At 60.8% G+C, this 14,880-nt stretch overlaps 1 pseudogene; it reads left to right on the forward strand.

Annotated features, from left to right (window-relative positions):
* The first annotated feature begins 1,221 nt into the window (after positions 1-1,221).
* Positions 1,222-7,816, forward strand: LOC135326198 (uncharacterized; annotated as a pseudogene).
* Positions 7,817-14,880: the final 7,064 nt, after the last annotated feature.

Genomic DNA, 14,880 nt, shown 5'->3' on the forward strand with positions numbered 1-14,880 from the left:
AAAAAGGGAACCTCTTAGTGTCACTGCAAACTGCCAAAAAAATCCAGAACTTGAAAATCTTACTGGTTCCTTGCTGGTGGAGAATGCACCGTGTGCAGTAGTTTTATTACGACAATATATTTTTGTATTGTATTTTTGTACCGGATTTTGGTTCGCCTGCCTAAGGCATTTCACTGTGCTCAAACCAGGTGCTGTCATTTTTGTAATCTCTGGCGGGTCGCTATGTTTTGGCATGAGCCAAATGTGTATATATGTATAGAGGAAATGAATGTTACTGGAGATCCCATCTCCGCGGGGAGGTGACTGTTAACAAAAGAGCTTATTTTGTCCCTTTATTAAATTGGTTTGTTTTACCAAGCATGCGGTTGGGTCTTTTCTGGGGGTAGTGAGTGCCGGATTGTGTTAACAGTGTCTGTTTACGCCCGCCTGCCCCAGCTGGCTGCCTGCCTTGTTTCCTGACTCATCCCCAGCTAAAGCAACCAAAACTGCAGCATTTTACACACTATAATGTGTTTTGCTCTGAGGCCCTAATTCCATCGCTCGGGCCCAGATCATCTTTGCACAAATGGTATTGCTGTGAATGGGCCCCGGCTGGTTATTTGGGCAACCCCTGGCCACAGCTCAGCCCCGGTGAGGTGACGGTTCGCCAGCGCTCGTGTTGCGTGGCGCCACGTTATAACATCAGCGGCTAAAAAAAGCAGTTTTGCTTCTTCGTAAGCTGCTTCCTGGCCCTGGTTTAGCAGCGGAGGCGAGAGGGGCTGGTGGGCTCTTGCCTGAGGCAGCGTCTCTGAAAGGATGGGAGCTGCTGTTTTTAACGCGTCCCGGCGGTTTCATCCTCGCGAGGGAGGAAGAGGCTCTGTGCCCCTTAATCACCTGCCTGCTTTTCCCTCTGTGCTGCTGTCGCCAGCGTGCTAGGGCTTGTCACCCCGGTACTGTGTCCATTTGGGTGTCCTGTGCCACAGTCCAGTGTGCACCCTGGTACTGTGTCCAGGTGGGTGTCCCGTGCCCTGGATCCCTCTGCACCCTAATGCACTGTGCACCCAGGTACTTTGTCCATGTGGGTCCCCTGTGCCTTGGAGCCCCCTGCACCCCGAAACACTGTACCCCCTGCTCCCCATGCACCCTGGTACCGTGTCCACATGGGTGTCCCATGCCCTGGATCCCCCTGCATCCTGATACACTGTGCTCCCTGCTCCCCATGCACCCCGGTACTGTGTCCACATGGGTGCCCTGCACCCTGATACAGCGTGTGCCCTGCTTCCTGTGCACCCCAGTACCTTGTCCACGTGGGTGTCTTGCACCCTAGATCCCTCTGCACCCGGATACACTGTGCTCCCTGCTCCCCGTGCACCCCGGTACTGTGTCCACATGGGTGTCCCGGGCCCTGGATCCCCCAGCACCCCCATACACGGTGCACACGACTCCCCATGCACCCTGGTACTGTGTCTACATGGGTCCCGCACACCCCAGATCCCCCTGCACCCTGATGCAGCGTGCACCCTGCTCCCTGTGCACCCCGGTACCGTGTCCACGTGGGTGCCCTGCACCCCAGATCCCCCTGCACCCCAGTCCCCCGCGCACCCCAGATCCCTGTGCACCCCGGTACCGTGTCCATGTGGGTGCCCTGCACCCCGGTCCCCCGCGCACCCCAGATCCCTGGGCACCTCGATGCACCAGGTGCTCCCGGTTCCTTGGCACCCCGATACGCCGCGCACCCCAGCGCCCTGTCCGCCCCGCCCCCCTGCGCACCCCGGTGCTCGCTGCACCGCCGCCCCCCGCCGCGGCCGCGCCTCCCCCCCGGGCCCCGGCACCGCCCCGCGCGCGCTCCCGGCGCCGCCCGTTAAAAGCCGCCGCTGCTACACGCAGGAGGCGCTGGGTGAGCGCCGCGCCGGGGGGGTCTTGCAGCAGGGGGGGGCACCGGGGGGGGCTGGATATTGCACCGGGGGGGGGTGATGGTGCATGGCAGGGTGGCACTGAGCATTGCACTGGGGGGGGGGGGTCCCTCCTGGGCTTCCCCCTGGGCTTCCCCCTGGGTATTGCACCGGGGGGGGGGGGTTGCACTGGGGGGGGGTCTCTCCTGGGTATTGCATGGGGGGGGTCCCTCCTGGGCTTTGCACTAGGGAGGGGGGGAGGTGTTGCATTGGGGGGGTCCCTCCTGGGCATTGCACGGGGAGGGGGGGAGGTCCCTCTTGGGTGTTGCACCCCTGGGGGGGACCTGGACCTTGCACGGGGGGGGGGGGGGATTTGCACGGGGCGGTGACCCTCCTGGGCTTTGCACTGGGGGGAGGGTGTTGCATGTTGGGGTGTCACTGAGCATTGCACTAGGGGCTGGAGGGGTCCCTCCTGCCCCCCCCCCCCCCCCAGGGCATTGCACCGAGTCTGCATGGGGCTGGGGTGTGCGAGCCTGGGGGGGGGTGTCCTTGTCCCCCCCTCCCCGAGCATCCCTGCACGCTGGGGGCTCCCAGGACCTGTGGGACCCCCCCCAGGCGGCACCCCAAACCTCTGCTCCTGGGGTCCTCCCCAGGCCGCAAAGGCCCTGTGGTGCCAGCAGGCGCCGTGGAGGCTCCGGGGCCGACAAGCGCCGGCTCAGGGGAGTCCCGCGCCCGGCGGGCCACTGCCTCTCTTGCAGATCCCCCCCCCCGGAGGCGGAGGCGCGGGGTGGGGGGCCACAGCGGTGCTCCCTCTGCGACTGCCGCTGCGCTGCCATCAGCAACGCCCTGGGCGACCTGGGCGACCTGCCCTCGGGCTCCCGCCCCCACGGCCTCCTCGCTCCCCGCCTGCTGCCCAGTAGGTCGCTCCCCAAAGCCGGGGGCCGGGATGGGCCGGGGGGGTCCCCCCCCCGCCAGAGCCCGCTCGCCTCTCGCCCGCAGTCGGCGCCTGCCAGCAGCACTCGGACCAGGCGCCGGCATGCGAGAGCTGCCCGGGGAAGACCACGCTGACGGCCGAGAACGTGGTGGAGGCCAACAAGCTCTCCAACAACTACAAGGTGGGTCCTCCCGGCCCCCTTCCCGCGGCCCCCAGGGGCGTCTTGGGGGTGAGCATCTCCGCCCCGGGCTGCTGTCGGAGATGATGGCGTGGATGGAGATGCATGGCGAGGAGCCCCCCGGGTTGTCCCCTCTGGGGCCACCACGGTCCAGCTGGGGCAGGGAACATCGGGCGCCTTGTGCTGGCCCCCACGCTCGCTCCCACCCTTCCCCTCTCTCCAGTTCGGCTTCAAGAAGTGGAAGAGCCAGGTGACGGCCCGGCCGTGGGAGGACCGCTTGGAGATCGTGAAGGAGCTCTACTCCGACCTCAACGTCATCAAGGGCCCTGGAGGTGGGTGGCCACTGGGCACCGAGAAGACAGCGGCTCCTGGCTCCACCAGCGGCGAAGCCTGGAGGCGTCCACTTAAATCCCGCAGCCGCTGGTGGGACACGGCCGCTTCTGCCTTGGCCAAGCCCATGGGCAAGTGGTGTTGACCCCTGGGGGAAGCCCTGAGCAGGGTTTTGGGAGGAAAGCGGTCGTGACACGGGGCCCGTCGCTCCCCGCAGGCTCCACGATGACGTGCAGCAATGTGCTCTACCTGCTGCTCTTCGGCTAGTGGCTGGCGCTGCTCTACCTGCTGGTGGCCACCGTGATGTTGCTCACCGTGGTGGCGGCTCCCTACGGTAGGTCCTCCTGGGAGCGGGTCTCCACCTGCATCGGTGGATGCTGAGCTGGCGCGAGGTGGGGGGCGACGGGCTCCCGCCCCACATCCCTGCCTGACACTGCTTTCGCTGCAGGGCGGCTCTGCTGGGACCTGGCCGGCTACTTGCTCTGGCCCTTCAGCAAAGTGATCCAGCGGCTGGCGGTGACAGCGAGCCCCCGGGTGTCCCCCGAGGCCACCGGCGCCCAGGAGACCTCGGCCCTGCTCGGCGGCCTGGTGCCCCGCCACTGGCACCCCGTGGACCCCGGCCACCGGGCGAGCACCCAGCACGGATGGAGCCCGGGGTGGATGGAGCTCAGCTGAGCTCCTCTTTGGGGTTTTTCCACCCCCAAAAAAGTGCCACCTCCCCCCCGTCTTGCAGCAGCGCACTGCCGCCATGGCCTGGCTCTGCCTGGGCTAGCCGGTGCTGGCGCTGGCCCACAGGCTGGTCTGCTTCGTCGCCTGGCTCCTCATCTTCCTCATCCCCGTGGCCAAGATGAGCGCCCGCACGGCCCGCCGGGTGCTGCTGCCGCCCCCGGAGCGGGTGTGCATCTGGTGCCTGTGCATGGTGGGTGGCCCCCAGGCCCTCCTGGGGGGCTGGGGGTGGGGGGGGGACGCCCGGAGCGATGTCACTGACGTGTCCCCACCCCACCGCAGACGGAGGTGCCGCTGGATGCGGAGGTGATCCTGAGCTGCTACCGCACCATGAACGCCTACTACTACAAGTACACTGTGGATGGCATCATCATCTTCGCCGTCAGTATCCTTTATCCCTCTTTTCTAGGGGGGGACGCACCAACCCGGGCACCTCCCCGAGGTGCTGCCCCCAAAAAACCACCCCATGCTTTGGGCGCGTCCTTGACGGCCGCCGCAGACCTGCTGCCACTGGTGGTGGCAACGCTGGTGCTGGGCTACGTGGACGGGCGCAACCGGCTGACGAGCTCACCCCTGAAGTTCGCCCTGGCCCTGCTCTCCATCATGCCCCTCTCCTACTACATCGGCATGGCCATCGCCAGGTGAGCAGCCCCCCACGCTGGGGCCGCCCCCGGCTGCCGCTGCCGCCCCCCGCTGACCCCCTCCGCCGTCCCCGCAGCATCTTGGTGCAGAGCAGCTTCGCAGTGGGGGCGGTGGTGAACGCCACCTTCGGCTCCATCACGGAGCTCACCTTCTACATCACGGTGCTCATCAAGGGCGCCCGCGAGGGCAACAAGTGCTACGAGATCATCGTCAAGGCGGCGCTCGCCGGCACCCTGGTGGGCTGCGTCCTCCTCGTCCCGGTGAGCCCGGTGGGGAGGGGGACCCGGACCTCCTCGCTGGGGCCGTGCTGATGGCCCCGTTCCCTCCAAGGGCTTGTGCATGGTGATAGGAGGCATCCGGCACCAGGAGCAGAGGTTCAACAGCCACTTGGCGGGTGTCAGCTCGGCCCGGCTCATCCTCTCCGTGGGAGGTGAGCACCCCGGGGGCGATGCTGGTGGTGGGGGACGTCCCACGCTGCAGCCTCGTGCCCACCACCATTTCTCCCGTTGGTAGGCGTCTTCGCCCTGACGCTCTTCTCCAAGGTGTACGGGAAGCTGGTGTGCGGTGAGTGCCACGACGTCACCCAGAACCCGCTGTGCCACTACCTCTGCCAGAGCTGCCACTTTGACCTGGTGAGCCCCCAACCGCGGTGCTCCTGGTGGGTCCATGCCAGGGCCACCCGTGCTGGGATGTGGGGCTCGGGGGTGTTTCTAGCCCATGGGGCTCCTCACCAGCAGCCCTCGAAGGGTGCTGCAGGATGGGTGGCAGCGGGTGCCCGGGGCACGGCCACGGCGCTCACCCCACTGATGGACTCTCCCTTGCAGATGCAGAACAACGGCACGTTCTGCTACAGCCACGTCCAGTGAGTGTCCCAATGTGGCCTCGGTCCCCGTGTTGAGGTGGATCTTCTTGCGTTGGCTTGTGGCTCCTCAGGGTGCTGCCTGGTCCCTGGCAGGGTGTCCCCCAGCCTGGGGATGGCACTGCTGTGCCCACCTGGTCCCAAGGCTGGACCATGCAGTGTCCGTCTCCCTCCATCCTAGGACAGCCGCTGGTGTCCCCAGCCCCATGGGGCATGGTGGAGCCACCACGGCCTCCAAAGGCCTCTCGTGTGGGGCTGAGTGCTGTGTCCTGCAGGCCCCTGGTGTACACGGTGTCCCTGCTGCTCCCTGCCGCCTTCCTCATCTGCCTCTTCTTCACCCTGAAAACTCACTTGCACATCTACAACATCCACATCAGCAACTGCCACAGTGAGTGCCGGCCCGTCTCGGCTTGGCAAGTCCCCCACTCCCCTTCGCACCCCGGGAGGCCCACGCGGGCTTTCTGACCACCTCCCTGCTCCTTTCCCCCAGTGCCTGGCCACCACCACAGTGCAGTGGTCCACTGGTCTCGGTGGAGGGTGCTGATCATCCTCCTGCTGTCCACGCTCTGCATGTCGGCCTGCACTGACGTGGCCACGGAGCACATCAGCCCCATCCTCACCAACTCCACCACCTCCCAGGTGAGTGTGGTGGGGCCAAGACCTGCCCTCTGGGGCCAGGAAGCCACCCCGGCCATGGGCGACCTTGCCCAGCAGGGACGGGATGCTGAGAGCTGATCCTCGGTGGGAGGAGATGCTCTGCACGCAGGCGGCATGCAGCCAGGATGGGGCTTTATGCATGCACTGATGCCTCCGTTTTCCTGGGAGTACTTCATCGGGGTCACTGTGCTGGCCATGGTGCCCGAGCTGCCTGAAATCGTCAACGGCATCCAGTTCGCTCTGCAGAACAACCCAAGCTTGAGGTGAGGTGACCCAGATGGGCCAGCGCCTGATGCTGTCCTCAGGGTGGTCCCCCTGCCCCGGTGTGCAACAATGGGGCCGAATTTTCCTTTGCTCGGCTCCAGCCTGCAGCAGTGACGAGGCAGTGGCCTTGGTACTTGGCCATGACTGGACTGAAAATCATTGGAAAATGGGGCCAGAAGCAGGTTCTGCTCCTCTGGTCCTCAAAGGCAGCCTTGTCCACACCCTGAGCTGAGCTGTCCAAGCTGGACTGGCATTGCAGGTGGTACAAACTGCTGCTTAACCCAGCTGTGAAACAGCTGCAACACAGTGAAATCTAAGATGCTCCAGTGGGACAATGTCCCCCATCTCCTGCGGGGCGCCCCAAGGGCTGCCGGGGCTCTGACCTCGCCCCTGGGTGAGATCCTTGGTGCTCCTGTGGCTGGAGATCTAGCACTTGGTGTCTGTGACCCCTCTGCTCCTCCCCAGCATCGAGATCGGGAACTGTATTGCTGTCCAGGTGTGCATGCTGCAGATACCCATCCTGGTGCTCTTCACCATCTTCTACGTAAGTGGTGCCCAGGAGAGCCCTGGGTGAGGGACACACCACGCGCACGTGCTTGCCCAGGCACAGCAAGGGCACAGCCGCTGTCCCCATCATCTCTGCTGCTGGCTCAGCACCCTCTGCCCAGCACAGCCACTTGCAGGGGGAAGCGGGATCAGACATCTCCTCCCTGGGCTGATGCTGCTCCCACACTGAGGGACATGTTGTGGTGGGGGGGCTTGGGGGGGGGGGGTGACATGCAAGTCAGTGGTCAGGCATGAACACAGCTTTTCTCTGCCTCACAGCCCACCAGCTTCACATTGGTCTTCAGTGACCTGCACGTCTATGCCAGCATGTTCAGTGTGGTTCTCATGAACTACATCTTCATGGATGGCAAGTGTGACTACTTCCAAGGTAATGCTGTGGGGTGCCAGATGTACCCAGCTTCCCTGCAAGGACCGGGGGCCTCCTGGAGGCAGCCCTGGGGTCACCCACTTGCTGTAGCTCCTGGCTGGTGGTGACTTCAGCCATTTCTGGGGTCTTGATGACAATCTAGGTGGTGCTGGGCCAGGGCTGGAGCTGCCACCCTGCAACCAAATACAAGAGCAGGGCTTGGCTTGTGGTGGGAAAAGGGAGCAGCTCCCAAGGGGGAAATCACTGCTATTCCCTCTTAAGGGCTTAAATGCAACCTCCCTTCCTGCTCCAGCAAATAACCCCCTTCCAAACTGGTCTTTCTGCCCTAGGCACTGTGCTGGTGATGGTCTACCTCATCCTCTTGGCTGTGTATTTCTTTGCACCTTCACCCTGTAGCTGCTGAGGCCTGGACTCTGCTTTCTCCAGCCCTCCTGCTAGGTCGGCGCCTCGCAGGGCGCATCTCGTGTCTCAAGGACTTGGCTGGGCTGGCTCCAGTCTGGAAGCGTTGCTTGCGACAAGTCTGCCGCTGTTGTCTCCCCCAGCTCTCGCGGTGGGGTGCAACGAGAACGTCCGTGCTGGGAGAGGTGGTGGCAGCAGGAGCACTCCTGAACCAAGAAGGAGCCTTAATGCCAGAGCACTTCACAGACGTATTTCCAGCACACGTGTGCAGATGGAAGGAAAATGGTCCTTAGTGGAGGGGCTTGAAGGAGGCTTCTGTGTGGACTCGAGGACAGACCCTTCCCTGGAGAAGTGTTGCACTGGGAGAAGGTGCCAGAGAAGAGTTTCTTGCCCTTCCAAGCTGGGGGTGATCCCTGCTTCCCCAGAGCCTGAACCCAGGCCTGGAGAGGACTCTGTCCCACAGGATCACACGAGGCTTTTGGATGGTACTTGAAACACACCAAAAGTTTTCTTGCAGCTGTTTTGTCGTTAAAGCAGTTTTGTACAAACTGGAAATAAGCTCACTTCTCCTTGTACGAGCCTTCGGTAGCCAGCTCCCCCTCTGTGCCTGTGCCACCAGCCCTGCTGAGGGTTGTGGCAGGACCACACTAGGTAAGAAGCTCTCCAAAGCCCTCAGCACGGAGCAGGGCTGGCTGCTCTGAGCCAGTGAGGCTGGGGTGGGAGGCCCCTGGGTGCCCAGCAGCAAGGTTAGTGGTGGTCTTGGTGGTGGGACAGCCATTTGGTGCCCACCAAGGCTGGCTTGCAGAGCAGGAGGTGGGCAGCAGTGGTGGCTTGGTTGGAGTAATGTCCCTGGGAGCAGAGCAGGGTGGTGGAGGATCCTGAAACCTGCAGTGCAGAAACGACTTGCTTCAGATGGGACAAAGGCTGTGCCCAGTCCAGCCTCAGTCACACTTCTAGGGGACAAGAGAGGGCCCTTCTTGCAGCAATGGGATGATGGGGGTAGGGAGAAAGAGGCCCTGGGCTCTGCTGAGACTGCAGCACTTCTCTTCTACAGTGAGGTGGGGATTTGGGGCAGTTTCCTGACTCTGTGCTGCTCCAAGTGTCACCTGAGCTGAAGAAGCTACTGAAGGAGGAGTCTTCATCACGGTGAGTTACCCAGTGGCGCATGTCCCAAGTGTGGCGAGATCCCCAGCTTTGGAGCAGACATGGGGCACGTGTGCAGCAGGACCTGCTCCCTGCTCTGGTGGAGCAAGAGATTCCCCAGGCAGAAATTCGCCTGAGTGAAGAGTGTGATTAGGATGTAGGACGAGCTGCTCCTTGTGCCATGACCATGCTCATCTCACCAGTGAGAGCTGTTACGGTGGAGACGTACCACTGCTGTGCCAGTACCACAGTAAGCAGAGCCAAGGGCAGGGTGGCTGCAGGCTCGAGCCTGCCCTGTTGCTGCCCGGGCCCCAGCGGAGGTGGGCTGGAGGGAAGGCCAGGCTGCAGGGGCAGCCGGAGTTGTGAATCCGCTTGTCCTCCCTGCCTGGAGCTTGGAGGTGGGGTGGAGAGAGCAGAGATGTGTCACTTCAGTCTTCCTTTGGCTGGGCAAGCTGTGACTTGCATGTGGTTACATGTGCTATTACTGTGACCTTATGGTGACTTGGGCCCTCCATGCCTGGCCTCTTCGGTCTACTTAACCTGGCAGCCTTTGACTCATGCCAAAGGCACCCGGAATGTCCCCACAGTCCCCGGTTAAGTGGGCACCCAGCATGGGTGCCTGGCAAAGCTGGCTGAGAGGAGATGCTGAAAGGCAAGCTGCTGTGACCTAGCCTGGGGGCTGGCCAGCGGCAGGACAGGCTTTGCGGAAACTCATAGTCCTGCAGCACAGCAAAAATGGCCCTGAGATACCTCCCTCTCTGCTACGGTTCAGGCTCACCGGGGATGAAGCACAGCAGCTATCGGTCTCCTCTTCCTCTGCTGAGGGCTGGCAGAGAAGACATCTCTGAAAGTTGATACAAGGGCCAATGCCAGCAGCCAGGGCGAGGTTAGAGAACAGAGCAGGTGATTTGGATGGATTTATTGGTCAGAGCATTTAAAAACAAAAAGAAAAGCAAACAACACTGGACACACAAATACAGGCAAGTACAGCTCCTGCCCCTTCTCCCTCCCCAGCCTCCCAGCTCCATGGGGACCTACTTCATCACAAAAAGCAGGGAAGGAAACGATGCTCACACGTTGCAACATGCACCGTGGATGCCAAAAGGCCCCAAGGGACCAGGGAAACAGGACAAGACTTACTTTAGTTTGTAAGGCAGGTCCCTCTCCCACAGCTGGGGCAAGGGCAGCAGCTCATTCATGAGTAGACACACAGTCTTAGCAAGTTTTTTTTGACTCCCTCAAGTAGAGCAGCATTATGGACGATGCTGTTATCTTTAATACAGATGTTTGGGAACATTCCTGTGCAGGTAGCAAGAGTTGGAGATGGGGATCTCTTTCCACAAGATAGACTCGACAGCACAGGGCAGGAGATAACTTTTAATTAAAAAGAAGGAAAAGAAAAAGGGGAGGGGAGAGAAAAGAGACAGAGGAAGGTGATAGCAGCTACACAGGTTCTCCTGCAGCTCATCTGAGACTAAACAGGAAACCTCTGCCTTAGGCTGGACTGGTGCGAGGGAAAGCTAGGCTTTCCTTGGAAACAGAGCCAGCCTGTGTGCTTTAAGGAGGGAGCTGGCAGCACAGCGAGGAAGAGGAGGGGTAGGGCTAATGAGAGCAGAGCCAATCATGGGGCCAAGTTAGCAGCATTAACCAGCAAAATCCTCCTCTTTGGAAACTGGCCCTGCTCTGGCAAAGGTAGCAACACTTTGCCTTTTAACACCCCCCCCCCCCCCCAAGGTGTCAGACTTGCTCCTAGAAAAGGAGAAACTAGTACTAGGTTCTAGAAGTAGTACTAGTTTTCTACAGTACTTTAGGAGCGCCCTGTTTGAAGATGATGGAGCCAGGCCTCCAGCAGCAGCAGTGGCAGCCAAAGCCAAGCAAAGCCTGGAGCAATGTATCCTCCTGCCAGCCGTGGCTGAGCGCGAGGCCCCTGTCTGTTTTGCCGTACTGTTCTCAGCCCCCGCTCCCGCGAGCCCATGGCAAAGCCGTGTAACGTGGAGCATGATGCAGGGCTACAGCGCTGCCAACACTTGAAGCAAGCACCGTGGCTGTACTTCAGAAGTGAGCTATGAGCAGCTGATGGATGCACCGGCAGCTGCTGGGGGGGAACGGCCACGCTCCAGGCTCACAGCCCTCACTCCCCGTTAGAGCTCCAGGGAGCAGAAGAGGTTTGGACACTGGGGGATGGGCACCACATGACCGTGAGCTAGTGGTAAATTGGTACCTGCAGGGACTTCCCCAAGCCTGGTCCCCTCCCACCTCCGCCAAACTGAACATGCTGCACTTGAAGCGCTGAAGCCAGAATTAAGCAGCAGTATGACAGACGTCAGGACAGAGGGAGGAAAGGGCCAGACCCCTGCCCTGGCCCCGCACTGACACCCCACCACCTTTCCTCTTCGCTTTGATCCTGCCGCAACACAACAGCAGCAGGGCAGTTTCGGTTTATGCAAGGAAGGCAGTCTGAAGGAAGCTGCTTGATCAGAGATCCAGGATGAGATGGTTTTAATATTGCCTTCAGGGGAGGAAAGAGCTCATCAATTTTAAGGTGGGGAAGTGCTTGAGCATCACAATTCACTGTAGTCACTGCACATCTGGGAGAAGTGGTTTTAAAGACCGACTATCTTCTGAAGAAATACTTTGTCTTTGGAAGTTTTCCTTATTTTGCCCATTTGAAAAGCTAATGACTGTGGCACTGCCACTTGAAAGGGTGCCTCTGAGCACTCCACTGTGGCAAGACCATTTCCTGGTTAGCTGTGTGGATGAAAAAAAGTCCCACATGACTTAAACTGCTCTCTGCGGCCTCCTGATGGATGTCAGCCCTGGATGTCCCGTGTCAGAGCTCAGGGCAGTGAGCAGTGCACAGCGTGCAGCACAGAGCCCTGAAGCAGCGAGGCCTGCAGCAGGAAGAGCTCAAGATCCTCTCTATAATTCACTGGATTGGAGGGGGGTTAATCGGATGGTTAAGTAAGGGCTAATTGGGGGATACTACTGCATTATAAGCAAAGAGTTTCTAGGGTCCTGCCACATGAGAAGAAAAGAGTGTCTGCACCAATTAGGTATATGGGCAGTATTCCCCACGTAGCCTTAGCTAATAGCAGAGAGAGGCAACTGCTATGTCTCCAGCCTAAAAAAACCTGTGGTTGGACAGATCCCAGGAGTGTTAGCTTCAAGAATCTCCAGCAAGGAACCCTTTCTGAAAGATGACCTCTTGTACTCCAAATACTCTAAGATCCATATGTCTATATATTTCACAGTCTATGTGGCATATCTGGCTGGAGATCCTGGCAAGAGCTGAGGAAACTCAAGGCCTGAACCTCAGTGCACAGAAGGCAGCAGGCTACCAGCATCCCTGGCTCTGGCCACCAGGGCAGCCTGGGCCCTGCGAGCCAAGTCACCTCCTCACCTCCAAGGGCTCCCCAGCTCCCCAGCCTGGCGGCACTCCCCACGCACAGCACTGCTCTCTCCAGACACTTCCTCCTGTGACAAGCTCCAAGACACTGAGGCCACCACCCCTCCCCAGCACAGAGCACCCCACCACTGTGACACGGTGCACCCCCACCCCTCACCTCACAGAGGGTTGCCAGCCAACACGTGCCTCTGCAGCAGGGACACACAGGGCACAGCACCACACATGGCAGCAGCCAGGGCACACCCAGGGACCCAAAACACACACAGACCAACTCTCCAGCCCTTCCATTCCCTTCCAGTCCTCCAAGGCCTTGCAACAGGCTCTTCCTCTCAACGGCTGGGCACAGCCCTGCGCCTGCTCACTTCCCACCTCCAGGAATCCAAGGACAGAGATATCCTTCAGATCTGGGAGAAAAATCTCAGAACCTTCCTGGCACTTTGATGTGGAAGAATTGATGCAGCACACCAACACTGGAAATCAGAGACTATTATTGTCACTGCTCACACCAGCACTTCACTCATTTAGCAGCATAAAAATTCTAGCTGGACTCCCTCATCCACCGGCAGCAGGCTGTAAGCCTGTATGAAGCAAGAAGTGCATCTGCATTCACCAGTGAACGTCATCCATATTTTAAACATAGCAGTAATTCATGATGAGTCAGTGGAATAACATTTGGACAGATGGTGTGGAATATTATTATCTACTTCTACCTCTATACTGCTGTAGAGCTCTGCAGGTGTCAATCCCTTCTCCTGGCACACTTACCAAACCCAGAAGTGACCTCACCACCAACATCCAAGCCATGGGCCTTCTCCTGGCCTAGCAGCTGCTCAGATAGAAGTGACCTCACAAGTCCATTTCCCCAGCAGGTGCCTGCTGATGGCCTATGGGCTTCAGAGGCAGAAGTTTCCTTGAAATAACATCCCCAGCCATGAACACGCTGCTGCCCTACCAGGTACTCTGACCCAGGAGACCTCACCATCTGCTTCCACACCGATCTGCCTGCTGCTGGCCTATCAGGGAGTCAGGAAGAAGCAACCTCATCACGAACAGCCAAGCCACGGGCCTCCTGCTGGCTTATCGGCTACTGACAAAGAACTGATCTGACACTGGTGATTTTCTGGCATAGCTCTCGCAGACAGCTGTGACCTCCCAGCCCACACCCCAGCCACATGGGTATTGCTGCCTGCAGCTGCCCCTGCCTCCCCCAAGGCTCAGCCAGCTCCTGAATGGCCTCCCTGATTCACCCAGGGGCCTCACAGTGATCACAGTGCAGAAAAACACCCACTACGGACCAGTTACAGCCCCAAGAGAACATCAGCTCCTGCCTAGGTCGCACCTACACCTGGCCTGTGAAACTTAGCAATTGCAGAAAGGCCTGCAAGTAATTCTGGGCAACATCTCCTAACAGGAGGATTGCATGGGAGCAGCGACCATGGAGCTGGAGACAGCAGGGCCTCATGTCCCAGGCAGAGGGAGAAGCCTTCCTGCAACTCCCAAGTCTGGTTCCTGCCCCAGTGCTGAACACACCCAGCAAATCCTCCACACACCCAGGACAACAAGCACTCTCCTGGTTGGGGCCCTGACACTGAGACATGGGGAAGGACTGCGGCCAGGGCATCTCAGCGGGGGAAACCAGCAGAGCTGGGATTCAGCAGCTCTGCAGCCCGGCCTGGGAGCAGGGCTAATGCCAACGGCCAGGGCAGCACTGGCCGCCCAGCAGCTGCCCAGGCCCTGCAGGAGCCCAGCAGCTCCCAGCACAGAGCTGCTCTGCAAACACCCTCCCGGCTGCTGCCAGGGCCACAGGGCTGCAGCCCAGCAAGAGGCATGGAGCAGCCGCAGCGGCTGGGGCCCGGCGGGACCAGCGGGGACAGCCTCTCTGCGAGCCCTGGAAACGCCCTGTTCAGGACAAAAGGGAGCCTGGGGCAGGGCCCTGGCGAGGCCCCCAGCAGCCTGCTGCACTCCCATTGGCTGATGGAGCCATCAGTCAAGGCCAGCCCACCCTCCTCCCGTTGCTGGCGAATAGGAGGGCAGCACTGGGGCAATGCCATGGCAACACTGCAGCCCTGTGTGACCTGGCAGGCAGCCCCTCCCCTTCCCTCCCCTCCCTCTCCCCTCCCCCCCCCCCCCACCGCTGTGGGGCGCCATGTTGCGGGCAGCAGCCCCAGGGCTCGGCAGCCCTCGTGCTGCGCCCAGCAGGGCTGGGCCGTGGCCAGGCAGGGGCTGCTCTCTGCAGGGCTGGGCTGGGCCCCGGCGTGTCGCAGGGCTGAAGAGCCCCGGGGCCCCGGGGCAGCCAGGGCCAGAGCAGCTCTGGGGCTGCCAGTGCTGGGCAGCGGAAGTGTGGGGCTGGGAGGGTGCGGGGGAGATGGCCCTGCTGGGCTCCCCTCAGCACTGCCCCCCACGGCTCAGAGAAACAGGCTTGGGGTCAGCAGGGACTTGTGGGGTGGCGATGGCACCCCCACCTCTTCCCAAGCTGCTCCCCCAAACAGACTGTCTTTTGGGTGCAGAGGTCTGACCCCCATTTGCAGGAGGACAGG

This window comes from Dromaius novaehollandiae, unplaced genomic scaffold (genome assembly GCF_036370855.1).
Source record: "Dromaius novaehollandiae isolate bDroNov1 unplaced genomic scaffold, bDroNov1.hap1 HAP1_SCAFFOLD_37, whole genome shotgun sequence".
NCBI classification, from domain to species: domain Eukaryota; kingdom Metazoa; phylum Chordata; class Aves; order Casuariiformes; family Dromaiidae; genus Dromaius; species Dromaius novaehollandiae.